Raw genomic sequence first — 19,890 nt, 5'->3', positions numbered from 1 at the left:
CAAACGGTCATGTCGGACAAAGATTTTGTAGAAAGAGAGGTATTTAAGAAAGACCTGCCTCAAGCAAAGCTCAAAATCTGCTTGTTTAATGTTCTTAGAACTTTCCGCAGAGAAATAACAAGTGAGAAAACCGGTGTGAATAAACGTCAACGAGAAAATATATTGGAGATTCTTCAGAAACTTGCATACTCCTCTACACTGGAGCAGTATGAATCAAACAAGGCGCTACTCATGGAGACACAGAATCATCAAGAAACTGAATATTTCCTTCAGTCTTGGGATCCCATCAAGGACTAGTGGGTCATCGGTCTGGCTACTTCAAGTTCCTTGGGTAACAATACCAACAATCGACTTGAAAGTATCAATCAGAAAATCAAACAGGTCGTTAAAAAAAATGCCAAATTTGATGACTTTGCACAGGACATTATAGTGTTCTTAAACATTCACAGAACTGAGATAAACGGCAAACTGTGCAAAGTAACTGGTGAAGTGCCTATTGTATCCCATGCAGACAACTAGGTTACTGCTGAGTACAGAAAGGAACTTACTGAATACGCGTAATCTTTGGTTGAGAAACAGATTAAAAGGTCCGAGGAAGAACAGCTTTAAGATGGGTGCTATATGATTACAAACACAGATTCTAGTGTTACGGACTCCAAATGTGAGTGTGCATTTTATGTGCAATATCAGTTGCCATGTAAACACATATTCTCAGTAAGATAGCAGCTGCACATGAACCTGTTCGAAAGAGCACTGATAAACGAACGTTGGTCGAAACGTCATTATTTGGGTTCTTTCATGAGCTATCAGCATGAAAATAATGTGACACTCTCTGTTCTTTCTCTACGTGCAAGAGTAGAATCGCAGCAACAGCGATATAGAGCAGCGTATCATGTTACACAAAAACTAGCCTCTTGCTCAGCGGAGGTTACAGGACATATGTTTGACGTACGACTTCAGCAATTGACAACATTACTACGAGCATTGGAACAGGGAGAAGAAGTTGTGATTGAAACAACATCTCAACCTCATGAACCTGCAAATTGACAACAGATTACCCGACAGATTAGAGACAATAACAGAAATGCCACCACCCTCATCCAGCGACGATGACGACGGTGTTCCCAATGTAGCTGTGGCAATGGCTGAATGTCTCAATTCAGTGGGTATCACAACAGTAAATGATACAAGTGCAATTATATAAGCGCGGTCTTTACCAGCCGAAAATGACGCGGGGGCTACATCGGCTGTTACTGAGGAAACCACTGATAGCAATCCCGGGAGGCTTGATAATGGCACTGTTAACGTTCCAGAAGACAATGCTGCAGAGCCTATGCTATCGAATGACACCGCGGAAGGTAAACGTGCAACAAGCAGCGGTGTTGTGATTTCAGCATCATCAGACTTAGGTAGCACTCTCTCGCCACATATCCGGAAACGAGGCCGCCCTAAAGGATCTGAATTAACTGTTGTTGATTTACCGAAAAAGAGACTGAAACTTGTACCTTTTTGTCAGTTAGAGACAAGTGTAAAAGACAAAATGATGTTGAAATGGTTTGTCGATGATGCTGTTGCCGGGAGGTGCATTACTTCGGAAGGGAAACTAATAACAGAAGAGGAGTTCGAATGTTGTCCTGAGCGTATTGATATGGCTGCCGCTGAAACATGCATTGACTGTCTCGAGAAATATTTCGAACCGGACGCATGGGTTGCTTTGTTACATGTTCTTGACTGTGTTAAGTTAATGTCAATTACATGTAAAGTTTGCAATGAGGAGTTAAAAACTAGATGTGTGTGCTGCGACCTGTGTCTCGGTTGGTTCCATTACCATTGTGCAGCAATATCGGATACTCCTAAAACGAAGTTATGGTTCTGCAGTGAATGTTCTAGATAAAGGGTATAGATTGTCTGATACATGCTTGAATATGTTTTTACGACTTTAAGTTCACACGATGCATATTCTCGATGTAAACAAGTTGTACTTTACTAGAGATCTTAAAACTAGATGCGTTTGCGTTACGATCTGTCTCTGACAAATGTATGATTCTGTAAATAATGTATAATCTAGATAAGAGGTATAGGTTTTGTTAAATGATTAAGATAATAAAAGTTTGAATAAGTAAGTACGGCTTAAAATGAACATGGTGCTTCTGTGTAGATCGAGAAAGTTGTACATGGATTCAAGCTTTTATATACCACAAACTCTGCGTTTGATCAAATTTAAGACAATTATCATTGTTTCCTTCGGTTTGAGCGAACTATTACTGTATATATCGGTGGGTTTAGTTATGTTTGTATATGGTGTGATTTCTAGTGCATCGCGCATGGCAGTTCTTTAAAGTGACATGATTTAAGATATGAGCAACTTCATTTGTCATACATGCGAACAACAAAGACACGGATTAGCCTGTGTATTCACACTGTCTTATCAGCGTCTTTGTTGCCGCTGCATCATTACTATAGAAATTACACATAAAAAGCAATAAGTGTCGTTCCGATGATTTATTTGTTTGCATAGTCGACATTACCTGTCGTGAAATGCTGCCTCATATTGTGAAAATAGGGTATATAACTTCAAGTGCTATTATCTGAAAGCAATAAAATCATATTGATTGTTTTCGTTCATTAATACTTTTTACAATTTCTGTCATTTTACGTTTCCCATTCTCTTTTATCGTTTTATCCTTTTTACGTTAAGTTCCCTTTAATTTGTTTTGTTATAACTTTTCTAATTGTGATATCGCAATTTGTATTGACTTAGTTAAGATGATTCACTATATATTTATTGTATACATTTGATATTTGCGTGTATAATGCGTATTTATATACTCCATAACTGTGATTTCTATTGATTGTTGTAATTGTTGTTTGGCGACATAAATTTACATTTTCATATCTCTCTTGTTTACACCCTTTATATACTATGCATTATTCGGATTTCCAACCACGACGAAACATAAACCAGACTGCAAATTCCGTGACGACGACTACACGAGCCAGTCTTAAAGCTAGAAATTTCGGAATCTGCACGTCGATCACTAATTAATCCATATATTCATGTGTCATAACAGTCGTACGGCTAGACAATCTCCATGGAAAAGGCTATACGAACAGAGCCTTACGGCTACCCTCTTGTCAACCCGTACGGGGCCGTACGACTAGCCACTGCCTTTCCAAAAATGATGATGCTCGAAGTTGTAAATATGGGGATGAATAATGGTAATGTCATAATAATAATAATAACTAAAGTAGGGTTGTTTCCCTTTATATAACATTTAGCAAAAGTGGTTGGTATCATATAAATCTTAGTTGATTTAAAAGCGACATACGTGTTAAACACGTTAGTGTGGTTCGCATGAACGTAGTTCACGGTATTGAAGTACAATTTGCATGTGGTTCACGGTATATATAAAAGAAATGCGTTTACTTTACTGTAACGAGATGCACATGTCATGGGGTAAATACACTCTTCTAACGCAATACGCACTTTGAGACTTTACTAACGCAATATTTTGTACTATTTAATATATCAGTTAGGAATAAAGAATCGGATATAAAATTGATCATTTGAATACATCCTGTTATAGCCCACGGTAAAACAATTCATAGTTGAGGATCAGACGCTTTAGAAAATGAGGAAGGTAACCAGCAACACACCAATTGCGTGGTTATGCTCCTAAATATTCATACGAGCCAAGTGTTTTCCATTTAATATATGGTTTCCTGGTGTAACAACCCAACTGAAATAATGGAATTGAAATAAATGAGAATTATATCGCGTTTTTACCATTTTCACGTTAAAAAGATGAAACCATGCCCACTCACATGCTAACGCGTATTATCGTCACGGATGATTTATTTTATATTGAGCTTGCACACAATGTAGTAACATGATTATATTTTCAATTTCAAGGAAAAAAGCAACTTTACCCATGACTGATTTATTCAAGTTTGACAAGTGTTGGGTGTGAAAAGTCTACAAGTGTATACGAATGAATCAAAGAGTTTTTATATAGTGTTGCGATTTTATAAGCGCGTTATTAATTGCGAATATAGCGCGTTATAAACGCTGTTCAAACAACCTTTATTTCACATCAATTTTACGAATACCTGTTCCCATTTACAGCTTATATTAATTTGCGCTATTTAACAATGTATGAAGGGAACAACGTATTAAGCGAACTGTTAAGGTTGCTCTTCTGATTTAAGTTATTGGTCATTACCAAAGAAGATATCTATTTGCAGTGCAAATGTGCCGCCCATATCGGGGTGTATTTTATTATAAAGTGGGTGATTACTTGAGGAAATCTTCATTAAACTCCATTGTTTGCTGAAGCTTGTGGTGGGTTTTATTGCGGAGTGTTGTCTCACAGACCATGTGAGGCATCCATTAACGAGAAGATATGTGGCACGGACGGGATCACATGACAGATCTTGCGAGTGAATCGGTTCATCTATAAGGATCACATACGAGAACTTGCGAGTGAATATGTTCATCTGTAAGGGATCACATATCAGAACTTGTGAGTGAATATGGTTATCTTTAAGGGATAACATACCAGAACTTGTGAGTGAATATTTACTTAACGCGCTAATTGAGCAAGACGATTTCCCTATTCGAATACCAGAACTTGTGAGTGAATCTGTACGATCATCATGGTAGGTCGTAAACTAACCTTATTCTAAAACATGCATGATGTGCCCAAAGTCGCCTAAGCAGGCAATATACATTGTATTGTACTACTGTAAACGTATATAAATTCGTCGGTATGAAATTTCGTGGTTTAATAAAAAAAAGCACTAATTCGTTGACACGTAATTTCGTGGATTTCAAATTTTCGTGGAAGACTGACCGACTGACAACCAGAGAAATAACGAAGCATTATCTGTTGATCTGTTTTGACAGCAAGACTTGATGATAATGGCCCCCCCATCCAAGCATTTTGTGATGGATGGGGGGCATTATTGGAATTGGCCGGAGGCCGGAAATATACTAGCATGATTCGCTTCAGCGACTATCATAAACACGCTTCTTTAAAGGTAAAAAACTGACCTGTCACCTGACCAACAGACTATATAAATCGGTATAACACGTGCATTCTCATCTTTAAAAGGAGTTTATGTTGTCTTGTTTTACCAAACCGCAAGCAAACTCCAGCTCACCAAAAAACGCATCGTTTTTTACAGGATATAATCAAAAAGTATGTGGAAAACACATCAGACTTCAGAAAGTAGAAAAATGTTTCTGACTGTATGTCATCACACAAGTTCAACAGGGAGGGTAGCAACATAGGGCGGGTGCTAGTATATTTCCGGCCTCCGGCCAATTCCAATAATGCCCCCCATCCATCACAAAATGCTTGGATGGGGAGGGGGCCATTATTTTCATTAGCCTACGGCCTTCCATATACTAGCATCTTTAAAGAAAAGACAACATAAACTAAAAAATAGCCCCACAAAACATTTTATTCAGTGAACCAGGCATAAGCCCATCAGTATATATTCAAATCTCAAATATATATTCATTACCATCATGTGACTGACAAAGTCAATACTTCTGAATAATATATACATGTAATCCTACTACATGTATAACACTAGACACATAAGATCGTAGTAAAACCAATGTGAATATAACATAAATGAGTGTCTGTAAACTGTCAATATGCCACAAAAGTTTTACTTTATATGACAAAATAAAACTTATTGTCTCAAAACACAATTTTGAAAAGTATGATATCTATTTGTAGATGAACCTTCTACACTTCTTAAATAAAACTTTCTGAAATTCTTGACTGATTTTCAATTAGCCGTTTTTAAAATATCTACAATTTTCTAACCCTTACTTGCCGCTGCAGAAGAAGCAGCACCACGAAAAGAATGAGCTTTAAACTGGCCAATGTTAATACCGGCCATAGACAAAACATTCTTTAACCACCTAGCTAATGTACTTGTAGTAACACCTTTATATGTAACATAAGACACAAACAATTGCGAGTCTTTTCTTAAAGACTTTGTAACTCTTAAATACTGTATCAATGTCCTAACAGGACATAAACTTGATCTTTCAAAAAGATCCAATTCAACAACAAAATTTTGTCCTGGTTTACAATTCTTTAAACCATCACCACAATTAAAGATAACAGTATTATCTTTGAAACATAACTTTGAAACATCTAAAGCCTTCAGTGTCTGAGCTCGAGCTGCTGTACACAACGCTATTAAAGATACCAGCTTATTACTTAACAGTTTTAAAGATAAGGTATCAAGAGGCATCCACTTAGCAATTAAGTCAAGAACATCCTTAACATTCCATGTAAAAACTAAGGATGTCAACGAATATCCGAATATTCGGTCCCGGACCGAATATTCGGATACTATTTTCCGAATCGAATATTTGGAAGAAAAAAAATCAAAAAACATCGAGTAATTTCAAAGACTTTGTATTCGTGAAATTTGCTTCAAACATTGTAAAAAAGTTGTTCCTCGTGTTATAATGTTTAGTCCGGATAATTCGTTGCTATGGTGATGACAGTATACCGGTCATAAATCCCGCTAATTGCCTAACAAAGACAGTCACTTTGTGTCAAAATTATGATAGGTTCAAATCGCATCGGCAATCAAAACACCGACCTGCACTTGATCCAATGACTCGAATTACATTTAAAATTATCAAAGATTAAATAAGTAAAGGAAAAGCCGACTTGGTGTAAAAAACAAATAAGACCGTATGGCAATTAAAACACCGACCCGTCTTTATCTAATAACTCGAATTACATTTAACATGATCAACGATTAAATAAGTAAAGGAAGTGCCGACTTGGTGTGAAAAACAAAAAAGATCGTATGGTTATAATCACGTTGTCCAATCAAAAAAGCTTTTAGAAAATAATTTACTCAACCTCTAATGAGTATTTGCGTATCGTATGGTCCAAACTTTAATTAATTACTCAATATTCAATCAGGTTTTATATTTAAAGAAATGTTTTTGGTATGTCGCCATCATTTAATTGAAAATATTATCATTGCTACACGCAAAAAGTAAATCTCTGTCCAATCAAAATGCCACCTACACCTTCCGCTGCTTGGAAGTATTTCACGAGATCATCCGATAAGAAGTCGGCAACGTGTAACTTGTGTGGAGTTAATCTTACGTACATCCAGGGCGGTACGACGTCCAATCTTCTCAATCATATTAATAACAAACATCCATATTCTGCATCTTCGAATGATGCTGGGGACTCTAAGAAACAGTCGTCAATGTCATCGTTTTTGAGTACTCCTAATAAAGTGTGTGTTTCCGAAAGTGAACGGATTACATGTGCTATTGCGGAGAAATAGACTCTCCAGTGATCTGGTCGACGTAATCGTGTTTTTAAATAAGAACACTGTTCATGTGCCCAGTGACGCCGATCCGAGTGACTTAAATGTGGCAACGGTGTTTTATTTGCATGTGTTCGCTATGTAAATAATACGTTTAAGTTCAGTTTAAATTATTTATAGATCTAACTGTTTTGTCATGTAATTATTTTGTCGTCATGTAAATATTATGTTTCTCGTTCTATTGTTGATGTACAATATTAAAGCACGTGTTCGCTATGTAAATACTACGTTTAAGTTCAGCTTAAATTTCTTATAGATCTAACTGTTTTGTTATGTAATTGTTTTGTCGTCATGTAAATATTATGTTTCTCGTTCTATTGTTGATGTACAATATTAAAAGTTTAAAAACAGTTTTCGTCATTCAATTTTAACAATTTGCGACGGCAATTCTGTGTCAATATTTAGTCACTTCCGGGAAACTTCCGGTAAAAACGAAAGGAGAATTCATGGAGTAATGGTACGGTAAACAAAGTTGATTTTTTTCTAACAGATGTTGACCGAATATCCGAATATTCGTTCGGAAGGATGACCGAATATCCGAATACCAATATCGGTATTCGTTGCCATCCCTAGTAAAAACGTATCTAGGTTTTGGAGCTTTTACAACAAAAAGACCTTTCATGAATCTATTCAGACAATTGAATGAAAAAGAATTATATTGAGCAGAACTCAAAAGCTTTTAAGTCTCCATAATAACACTTTTATGTAAAATCATTACACTGTAAGATCTTCCAATGTTCTTTAAATACACTAAAAAACAAATGATGTCTATTTCAAGCGGTCTAAGGGGATCGCAATCCCGCAAAGTACACCACAAAACCCATCTTGTCCATGCACTTGAATATTGTTTACGAGTTCCTGGTTTCCAGCTCTGTAAGACCGTGTCAATAGCCACTTCCGGAATTCCGTTCTTTTGGAGATTGATCCTGATACAATTGCTCCAACTAGTTGCATATTTTTCCCCATCGGATGATTTTCTTGGTTGTGAACAAGCGTCAGCAAATCTTTGTGTCTCGGCAATCTAACCGGAATAGAAATAAGACATTCTAAGAATAGTGGATACCATGTTTGATTCACCCATAAAGGACATATAAACAGTGCTTCATCTACCTCATCTTCAATAAGCTTATTAAAAACCGCACCTAAGAGACGAAAAGGTGGGAAAATGTAAGGTTTCCAAGAAAGCCAGTTTAACAAAAAAGCATTTGTGCAAAAAGCCTCTGGATCAGGTGTCCATGAAGCAAAAGTATTCAACTGTCTATTGAGTCTGGAAGCAAAACGATCAATATTAGGCATCATTAATTGTGAAAAAATTCTATTCGCAATAGATGGTTTCAACTTCCATTCTGTAGAGTCTGAGAAATTTCTTGACTCAAAATCTGCAAAAGTATTATCAACACCTCTTAAATAAAAAGCAGTAATAAAAATGTTTCTTTTGATACACCATTCCCAGATCTCTTTTGCTAGACGATCCATAGTACTTGACTGCATACCACCCATATTGTTAATATAAGAAATAGCCGTGGTATTGTCACACTGAATAGCCACATGAATATTTCTAATATTATTTAGCCACGTTTTCAGTGCTAGGAAAAAAACAGCAGCTCCAAATAATTTATATGTAAAACAGACTCATGAAAAGACCAACGTCCTCCTGAGGATTTCTTTTCCTCAACTAGGTAAGACCCATAACCTGACTTGGATGCATCAGACTGAAGACTGAATTGATAAGGAAACACGATCTGGCCTTATTTTTCTTCCATTTTTTATTTCTATGTTACTATACCACCATTGAATTTGTTCTTTAGCTAAATTGTTCAGCTCCATGAACGCTTCATAATCATCTAAGGATCTTAAAGCATCAACTTTACAATGCTCTAAAACTCTATAATGCATAGGTCCCTCTAAGACTGCAAAGAAAGTACTGATTACCAAACCAATAAAAGATGCCAAATCTCTTACTTTGATTCTATCTTTTGATAAAATCTGCTTTGCAAAATGCTTAACTTTCTCGAGCTTCTTTTCAGGTAAAAACACCATGAAAAGAACAGAATCAATTATGTAACCAAAATAAACTATACGGTGAGCGGGAATTTTCACAGATTTTTCTTCATTGATAACAAATCCCAGAGATTCCAACTTGTTACTCATCAGAGCCATATTACTTGCACAAACAGCTTGATCATTATGCATATTTATGCTATCATCAATGTAATATGAGCATCTTATACCCATTTTTCTGAAAAAGCATACACTGGCTTCAACACTTTTGTGAAACAATATGGCGCTGAGCTCAAACCAAAAACAAGGCAAACAAAATTATATAACTGATCTCTCCATTCAAATTTAAGGTACTTATGGAAAGATTCATGAATAGGAATAGACCAATAAGCTTTCCTTAGGTCGAGACTAGTGAAAAAATCATTCGGCTGAACTAGCTCTAAAACAAAAGAAAAAGTCTCTTGTTTTAACTTATCATAATGAACGAATTCATTTAATTTCTTTAAATTGAGAATAGGTCAATACTCTTCATTTGGTTTCAACACTAAAAATATATTTGACAAAAATTCACCATCTTCATGATGAGAATATTTTATTGCCCCTTCATGAAGCATTTTTTCAACTTCTTTATCTATTATTAATTTTTCTGAATCCAAAAAAATTATTTTGTTTGGAATTTTCCTTTGACAAGGAAGATCATGAAATATAATTTTATAGCCTTGTACCGTTTCTAAAACCCATTTATTAAAAGTTAAATTCTTCCACTCAGGAAAACAGGAAAGTAGCCTGTCAGAATTACTCACCTGGAGCTCAGACACTGATGGCTGCTCTAGTTTGGGTTATTAGAAGACGAAGATACGCTCTTCTTCACTGGGTTGGACATCTGACGGTGTCCAAACTGACCATAACCGTCCTTCTTTTGTCCCAGAGTCCAACCTGAACCAGGGCCCCTTGTATACGGCTTTTGCCTCCATGACCTCTGGTAACCGGAAGTCCTTCGGTAGTCACCTCTTCCCCTTATAGGACCAAAGGAAGAAGATTTTGTAATGGATGAGTAGTTTCCAACCTTAATACTTGTTTCACATTTCTTAAGTTCTTTACTTACATCATCTCCAAAGAGAAAAGAAGTTATCGGAACATTGATATTACAAACCCCCGATTACTTCTGTTTGAGAAAAGGCCACATAAGATATCTACGCCTTTAACTTAAATTAAACTGTACTTGACATAACATTGTCAAAGAATCAGAAATCAAAGTTTTGATTTTTGGTAGTTGTGAAGTGAAAGGCTTTAAGACCTGTGCTAACTCTAACAGAGGAAGCATCCCAGAGGTAAGAAGATTCTGAGAATCCCGAATAACTTTGTCAGTTGTTTGAACTTTCTTATTCCTGACTAAATCACCCCAAATCTCCTCATTGACTCTAGGGGCCGACATGAACTCACAGTTCGAGGGAACTTTGTACTTCTCTATTGTCTGTTTAACCTCACACTGTTGTGTGCATGAATCATTAATCAATTTGGCCAGAGACCTTGATATGGGATCCCCCTTCTCAGAAGCCTTCAACAAAGGCTGGGGCCAATTATCATCCTCTTCAGATGAGGTATCATCATCATACAAACTTTTCTCAATATCATCCGAACGAGAACCCTGCCTCTCATTGTGACTGTGACCTTTATTCAAGCTCTTAGAATTATTACTGGCCCTATCACGATGGACCAAAACAGAACTATCCGACTCCCAGTCTTAACCTTCTTGAGACAATTCAAAAATGTCTGTGACCGTCTGAGAAGAACGAGACTTATCTATGCCTAAAATAGATCTCAATTTATTCAAATTCTCTTGTGAAATACCTGCTAAATTGTTCAAATCGACCAAACCGGAATTGCTTCCTGAAATTTCATGGGCGCTGCCATTTGCATTATGGTCACGTGGTCTATGCGGATCGCTTCGGTTAGTTTCGTTTACAACGTGTACAACCGACCTGAGAGGGGCTCTCGGCGGGGAAACTGACCCACTTTTTTTTGAGAAGTATTACTATCCCTGCGGGACTTAGCTTTTTTACCGTGTGAATCTGACACGGTTGAAAACCCCGAAAACTCGGAAGAATCTTCGCCACTTTGACTTTTGTTTTCATTATTATCATGGTCGGAAAACTCATCAACTGGACGAGACATCGTCTCGCCCCCTTCTATCCTTATTACGCCTCGACATCGTCGAAGGCAAGTCCAAACAACAAGAGGTGTGTGTACGAGTATTATGGCTCAGCTAAAAAAATTAGTTGTAAACAAAAAACTACCACTGAAAAAAAGCTTTTTCAAAGCATTAAAGTAGCACAAATAAATGCAACAATTCAACACACCTCTAAAACCGCGTGGTTACTCACCTATGAAGACTGTACCAGTCTTCTCCGACGTAGTCGCTAAAGAAATCTATGAGAATGCACGTGTTATACCGATTTATATAGTCTGTCGGTCAGGTGACAGGTCAGTTTTTGACCTTTAAAGAAGCGTGTTTATGATAGTCGCTGAAGCGAATCATGCTAGTATATGGAAGGCCGTAGGCTAATGAAAATAATGTGCACTGACGCATTAAAGTGTTGCCAATGATTGTCGATAAGAGCGATAAAGCGGCGCACTTGTGGGTCCCCGCTCGCTAATTGCCATCAATGTTGTTTTGACAATATTTGCAATTCTCAGCGCAATCGGTCTCCTAGTAGTAACAATTAAGTAATAAGGTCCTCAAAATACACGTGTGAAAACCGTTGTGTTTTTTAACTGTAATTGGCACTAATTGACATATGTGATAAATCTCGGACTGTTAATTTGACGATGTCACGTAAAACAACCGTTAGAGAAGACCGATTTTGGATTAAAATGTATAAATAATCGTTGATACTTGAATTCGTGGTTCAGCGAACCAACAAAGTTCACGAAAATTCGTACCACACGAAATTTTATGGTTTTACCATCAGCATATACCTAAACGAAAACCAGAGCAGCGAAGTTAATAAAAAATAAAGCACTATCGATGTCATTTTTCCATGAAATACGTTGTCAAATCTACACAGTGCGACATTCTAGATGTTGAGCCTGTATGACATACACATGTTTATGCTTTATCTTCAATACTTTCGATTGCTGCAAGAACGTGAAGTCGAGGTGCATGCAAAGGGGCCTTCACGTTGTAAAACTGGTGAATGTAGCGCGTAAACCGGAGTGTAATACATATATCTGTAGTGGCCAAGAATGTAAATTCAGTAAAACAGTAAATCGCTGAATGAATAAAAAAGCTATGATTAGTAGATCAACAAAACCTCAAAAAAGCTCTCGTGTTATCTTGTTCAAAGCACGGCGAAAAGTAACCCGAACAATACTCTCGAAGATATTAATACTTTTTAATTGATCAATCAAATAATAATAATCCTTACAACAAACAGTAATTTGAAAACTGTAAACAATCAACATTTGGGAAAATAACCTGCATGTTTGTATACTTAGTTTGCATTCCGAAGTGTATTTGAATGATCTGAACGAATAAATTGTCTATGCCTTACTAAATGGACAGTTTATTTCATTTGCAAATAATTCTGTAGATAACCTAAGTTAAATTGTTAAACACAGATGTCTTATGTGTTTCACATGCAATAATGTACCGCACTCCCGTCACCTTTTGTTTTATTTCCGTCACATTAATATGTTAAATACTGATATCTCAATGCCCAGGGCACACACATTTACAATCCCCGAACAGTACCGTTCAGCCTTCAAGAGAGCCACGATAACCATGAATCGCTCACCTGAATTCATATCGTGATCTTAGCTGAGCGATAATCTTGAAATAAGAATAATACGCATTATAAGGACAAAAAGTTACAGCCTCATCAAATAGTAAATTGCTAAATAAAGTTCGTTTTATTTAAGTCGATTATACCTTGTTACACACCGAATAACAAACCTCTCGGCCTTGTGGTTAATAGAGATTAATAAAGTCATGTTTTTATAAAAGAATGTATATTGATTGTGATTTTAACACTTTTGTTAGATGACAATCATAAGATAATATATGTCAAATATAACATCTTCACAAGTTAAGATTTGTTTGAGAATCGGATTTTTTGGCATTGAAAAGTCATAACGAACTGTTTCTATATAATGACCCTGCCCCTTGTGAACAAATAAAATAAGTACTATTCATTATTTTAAAGAAACAAATAACATTGAAGTCACAAATGGCTGGAACTGTAATTAACTGAGACTCGAATTTGACACCAACAGCATTGTATAAGCCTGGTTTTGAAATGAATATAAACTTTGATGTATCTCCTAATCATTATAGTTTTTCAGTAGTGTTGATGCTTGATATGACATTTGTATGCTACGAGATAATTTATGCGAATATGTCTGACACTAGTAAGACGTTAAGAGTCCATGAGACCGGCGTCAAGCCCAGTAATATGTTTTACAATGACTGAATCACGGTGGTTATCCCATTTGGGTTAATCGTGTGATGCAGTGAAGTGTCACATTAATCACCTGCCTTAAATAAAAAACACATAAGTTGAAACTTCTACTGAGGGCAGGAGAAAAAACCCTTATTTTACATCGCGGTCCTTTTTGTATGGAAAAGAACCAATTGCAAAACAATAAGACACACAACATAGAAGGACAATTCATAAATGTACATACACACGCACACACATGATCGAATCTGCGGACACCGACTTGAAGTGGTCCATACAAATACGGGCGAGGGAATTAAACATGTTTAAGGCGTTACAACACAACACTATGCATAGACTTATTTATTTTGCATTTAAGTGTTCATGAAAAATAACCTCATATCATCACAATTCAAATGAAAGATAATACGTTTCAGTTTAATTACTATTATTTAACTACTGAATTTGTTTATAGAGACCAGAGCAACAGAACCGTTACTATCTAAGGCATTTAGATAACACCAAAACCAGTAACAACTGCATCTCGTCCTTATTACAAAGCTATAGAGACATAGCCTCATTTAGTTATTACATTCAGATCATCGTCATGCCATGCAGGAAGAAGCACCAATAAGGTCGTAAAAGGCCAAATTACAAAGCTTGACTATGTCTATCTTTAACCTTACACAATTATTCAGTTAATAATTTGAACTATGTTCTATTGTTTCAAATACATAAACTTATTACCGCATGTTAAAATATAATGATTTTACAAATCCAAAATTCATAATCTTAAAATATTTCAAACCATTTCAAACATAAATATATCAGTCAAATGTATTTGCATATGATGTAATACGATCTCGCTCACGTTTTGAATTCCGATGACGTCATAAATGCATTTAAAGCTACATCTTGAACATACCAAACTAAAAATCTTATTAATCCGGAAAAAAACTTTTAAGAATATGTTGTGAATTAATTTTAACACATTACCTTAAATACTTTGAAAATCGTTGTATAATTATTTTTCTAGGAATACCTTATTCATTATTTGATTACAAAAGGTAAGTATTACCTAAATATTTAGTTTTTATGTGTATGGAATTCGTAAAAACCTCGTAATAATAGAAGTAATGTTTGCTCGATTGTGGAATTGGAATTAACTTCTGCTATATTATAATCAAATGCAACGCAGGGTATTTCAAATAAAAAATTATTACAATATAGCATGCTCGATATGTTTACTTATATTTAGGGCTTAGCATATTTTGAATTGTGTATTAATCATGTCAGCCAATGGCACTGATTTTAACGAGAATACTCGATTCGGAGCAATGATTTAGTAAATACACGCATTTAAGTAAAGCGTGTTCTTTAAGGCATGGACTTGAATACACAGAAATACAAAAATAGTAGTTTTTACTTTTTTATACGATTGAGAATTTTCTCTTCGAAAATATATCGTTTCATCATGGAGCAATTTGCACAGTGTTCCCTTGAAACGTTGAATGTTTGTTTGTATGTATGTATGAATATTTAATCAATATTGGCTCGATGTTATAAATGTTGTTTTTTGTTTTGGTTTATACTATTCGTTTAACGAAAATGTAAATTGTGCAATGCATAAAGTACATATACGTATACATTTGAATGATTTTACGGGCTGACCTCTTACAGTGTTCCCAAGCTAAGCAAATTAAGACCACTGTTTGCATTTCAGATCTTGCGGTTAATGAAGCGACACCTTGGTCCAGTCTATTAAGTTCTCTTTTGCACATAAATGTAAGTTTTTGTAAAATTTGAAGTATACTGCGTTTGTTAAACTTGCATATAATGTACCTCTTTTTTTAGTGCTGCGATAAATGTGTTTCATTTTAAAACTTATGATTAATTATTTAAAAAAAAACATCAAATGGATACTGACTTCCCGGCTGCTGTTTGAAAATACGGAAGAAGAGTTTTGTCACTATCTCCTTGGACCATTGTCAGCAATGGACTCATAAACTCTTTTAAGACTATATTGTAGGCCTGTAGGTTTCCTGTAAAGGTTACGGTAATCGGATTGTTTTTCAGTGTATTATCAATCTCATTAAATGAGATTTAACGTTATATTTTGATTCAAACATTTTATTTCTACTTTAGAAATCTCTGAAACCTAGAAAAGCAAACGTTCAACTAAAGAAGTGAGGAAACATTCCTCTTGCAATTAAAACTGTCGCAGTTGCGGTGTCACAAGTTTTAACATGTAATGAATTGAGATCAGAAAAAGAGCTTGCACAACTGTTGTGTATGTCATTAATTAGTACCTTCGAATTCCTAGAATATGCATATTCCAAATTGCATAATTCTTCTTAAAGCTTTTTGAGAATGTTGGCTGTTTGTGGAAATACTCCGATAAATATGAAATATGCTGTCGCGATTCTCAATTTATCTCTAAAGAGTGAAAACCGATGAATGTCAAAACTTGTGACGCGGCAGTTTATTCAACTTGAGCCGCACGCTCCCATTGATTTCCTGTTCGATAACAATGGCGTCCGATACTCATTAAATCCTTGGATTGCCAATTTTTTTACAAATCGCTGTTAACATGTCGAACATGAAGAGATTATCATTGCAAACAAAAACTTTTGCAACTTTGAAAAGAAAAAAAAAATTACCTTGATCAAAAGTAGACAAAAAATATACTTCAGTTGTGACAGCAGTGTAACAAAATAGTGCCATTATTCATCTGTTGTTTGAGGTTTTGAGATTTCATCGTCAATAGAAGGGTTATTAGAAGATCATATCATGAAGTGTTGGGGCAGCTTTTGGATTAAATAAAAATGGCTCCTCAAGACAAAGTCAGGTTTTTCACGAAATTTTCGGAAAAGTTCTGAGCATTAAATAATCATTTTTATATTGCTATTGGGAACCAAAAGCATTTAAAGTTTGTTTGATTGCGAAAACATTTGACGAACCTTTCAAACTTTTCACGTGCCATTGATAACAAACAAAGGCATGCAACAAATGATTATAATTAACTTGATTTTCTACATGTTATCTCGATTCGTACAAAAGATCCGACAACAAATGAAAAAGCAATTATCGAAATACTAGATTCGTCCATGCAGATGTGTAAATAACTTATAGAATACGATACAAGCATCGCAGTTCTTAAATCTTGGATCGTAAACCTTAAAGGATCCGTCTGTATTGACGTTCATAAATATGATGAAGCATACAAACAACACTCAAAGGCTGTCAATACTTATATATAAAATATATTGGGAGCAGTGACCACCCTTCTCTTACTGTTTATGATTTAATAAGGGAACTGATCTTATTCAAAAGGCAGAAATCCTCTTCCAGGACGACAGTTGTATAAACGAAATGCAGAAAACTTAATATTTGGAAGCTTTAGAAATTTTTACCAATAATGTGAATGAACGCGATCGACAAATGGGCAGACATTTTCAACTTAAGTTAAATTAAGCTAAAGAGCTAAATAATTTGAACGCCTGTTAAGATTCAAACAGGCCTTTTACGATCGTGACGGTGTTCTGGATCTATTGAAAGATCACTTAAAATCAAATACGAGGTTACAGATGCATACTTCATGAGAGAATTAACACTGGACTGCTGGATAAAAAACTTCAATTGGGTTCGTAATTATTTACATTGATGCACAACAATGTTTAGTTTTCATACTTTTTTCAATGTTTTAAACGTGCAACCTTACATGCGAGAGTAAAATGTAACTTGAAATGTGTATCGATTATATTGTTTGTTTTTCTGTTTGTATTTTCAGAAGAAGAACGCAAACAAAATCTACATCAACAGCTGAAAGCATTAAGTAAAGTCCTTGATTTCATCCTGAGTCAAGATCAATTATCAGAAAAGCATAAGCCGAATTTCCTAAGTATGTACCGACGTGTAGCAAATAATATCCCGCTAACAGATAAATCGGAAATTGAATATTTTTGCAATGTGAGTGATGAGCATATGCCATTTTTTATGTTAAGCAAAGCGTATAATTTTAGTAACCATAGAATTGTTTGTTACAGATTCGATACAACTCAATTAACCTACAAATCAATAGTTAGTTTATGAAATCAATACGGTTTACTGCTATCCTACAAACGCGGGTCATTAACAGATTTAATTATCAACTGCTTAAATAAATAATGACTTAAGTTTTATGCTAACCACATAAAATTTAACAAGTTAACATATGCATTTATTTGTATTTTAGAGATATGAATCCAACTACCATTCAGAAAATGATTCAGACAATTCAGAATCTGACAGTCATTATGGTTCGTCGCCCAACGAATTAAATTTTGACGGTTGAACAAAAGATCCGAATAATACCAATGAGATCCTGCTGTGAATGCCATAAACGAGTGGTTCTCGGAATAGATCACATGATGACGCTAATGCCGAGTATTTTGACGGCATCAAAGTTGATCCTAAATAAGTGCAGGGTTTTTATTGGACGCTTTATATAACCCTGTCAGTAAAATACGATAATATTGCGAGTCAAAGATAAGCTCAGAATTAATATAGATAATCATGTTGCTTTTTATTTTTAAACGTTATACACGCGCATTGAAACGAACATCAGAATAAAATCAAATGGTAAACTGTTTAAGCAATTTTAACACAATTTAAAAAAAATACAAATCTAACCATATATGTTGAAAATAACATGAACTAGTTTACTCGTTTCTTGATAATGTTTTTAAGTGTCTTGAAGAACATGAGACGCGTGTTAAATCTAATGTCGTAAACGGCCTTTTATTTTAGGCCAGTGACCATATTTCATTCATTAAGATGCAGAGCAACAACTAACGCTAAAAGCAAACAAAGATGAATAAAACTGGATTCACCGCCTTGTATCGGTGAATGCAAATGATAACATTAAGGGTTTCCAAGTTTAAGAACACCCGAATCACACTTGTGGTGTAGATTTGTATATAAAAACTGCAAGTGCAAGTAAAATGTAACCTCAAAATCTGCAAGTGTAAATTAAATGTAACCTCATAGTCTTAATTTAAATCAAACTGCACTAAATGAGAAATTAATCAAGCATGATATATATCTTGTCTTTATTAGTTAGCTTTCTCCATCGCTGTCGTATTTTAATCTTCAGAGACTGTAAGCATAAGAGCTATTGTGTTATGTTGATGAAATATATTAACGATCTTTCTTCCATTTACTTAGTTTTCCATTTTCTGAAGATACATCACTTACTTAATAGTTTAATATCTTTTATGGAGCATATTGCAGTGTTTACTAATGACTTTATTATCCATTTATTAAACGTTTTTATTTATCCTCGATACTAACGACACTATGTTACTAAAATTATTCGTGTAGTATTCGTTTCGGACGTGACTTTTAGATTTGATATTAATTATTAGGTTAATGTTAGGTTCGGCTTGGCCTCGAACCCGGTTTAAACCCCAAATGCTTGGCATTCACCGTTCAAAAGCGTGATCCCAAATGTTAACATACACAGATATGTTGAAGTTTGACACACACAAACCAATAAACCAACAAACCAACATACGGACAGGGCAAACACAATATGTCACCCAGTAAAGACTGGGGTACATAAAACATCTATTATTATGTTAACAATACATAAAAAAGACTTCACACACATTAATATAATATAGAGAGATGAAACTCCAGATGCTGTATATACTATAATGAACGAATACAAAACTATAACTAAAGCCTTTATAGCAAGAAATAATATAGTTATATGAATACTAATAACTTTCCACAAGTAATTCAAATTTTGTTACCTTAGATATACAATTACTCACGAAAATGAGAGACAATCAAGCTAAGACTTTCTCAAATATTATGAATGCCTAAACGAACTGAAAGAGACGAATAACAATAAAAGTCATGTTTTAGATGGTTGGAAAGTATTTTTAAAATTAATAAAACACGTTCTATTCATTCAATAAATCATTCAATTATAACGACACATACAATAGCAAACATTTTTAAAAAGTAATTTCGTCTCTTGACGACTGAAGACCAACAAGAGTCAACACGTATATTTATTGGT

General features: G+C 35.1%; 1 long non-coding RNA gene across 1 annotated transcript; it reads right to left on the bottom strand.

The window, feature by feature from the left end:
• Positions 1-8,164: 8,164 nt before the first annotated feature.
• LOC127867693 (uncharacterized) lies at positions 8,165-11,304 on the bottom strand. Its single transcript, XR_008043620.1, has 3 exons — positions 11,236-11,304; positions 10,188-10,400; positions 8,165-8,404 (listed from the first exon to the last, which is right to left on the bottom strand). It is a non-coding gene; the product is annotated as an uncharacterized LOC127867693 (long non-coding RNA).
• Between the last annotated feature and the right edge of the window lie 8,586 nt (positions 11,305-19,890).

Source organism: Dreissena polymorpha, chromosome 1 (assembly GCF_020536995.1).
Source record: "Dreissena polymorpha isolate Duluth1 chromosome 1, UMN_Dpol_1.0, whole genome shotgun sequence".
In the NCBI taxonomy this organism is placed as follows: domain Eukaryota; kingdom Metazoa; phylum Mollusca; class Bivalvia; order Myida; family Dreissenidae; genus Dreissena; species Dreissena polymorpha.
Note: the sequence above shows the minus strand (reverse complement) of the source record. Positions and strands in the feature narration are given on the sequence as shown.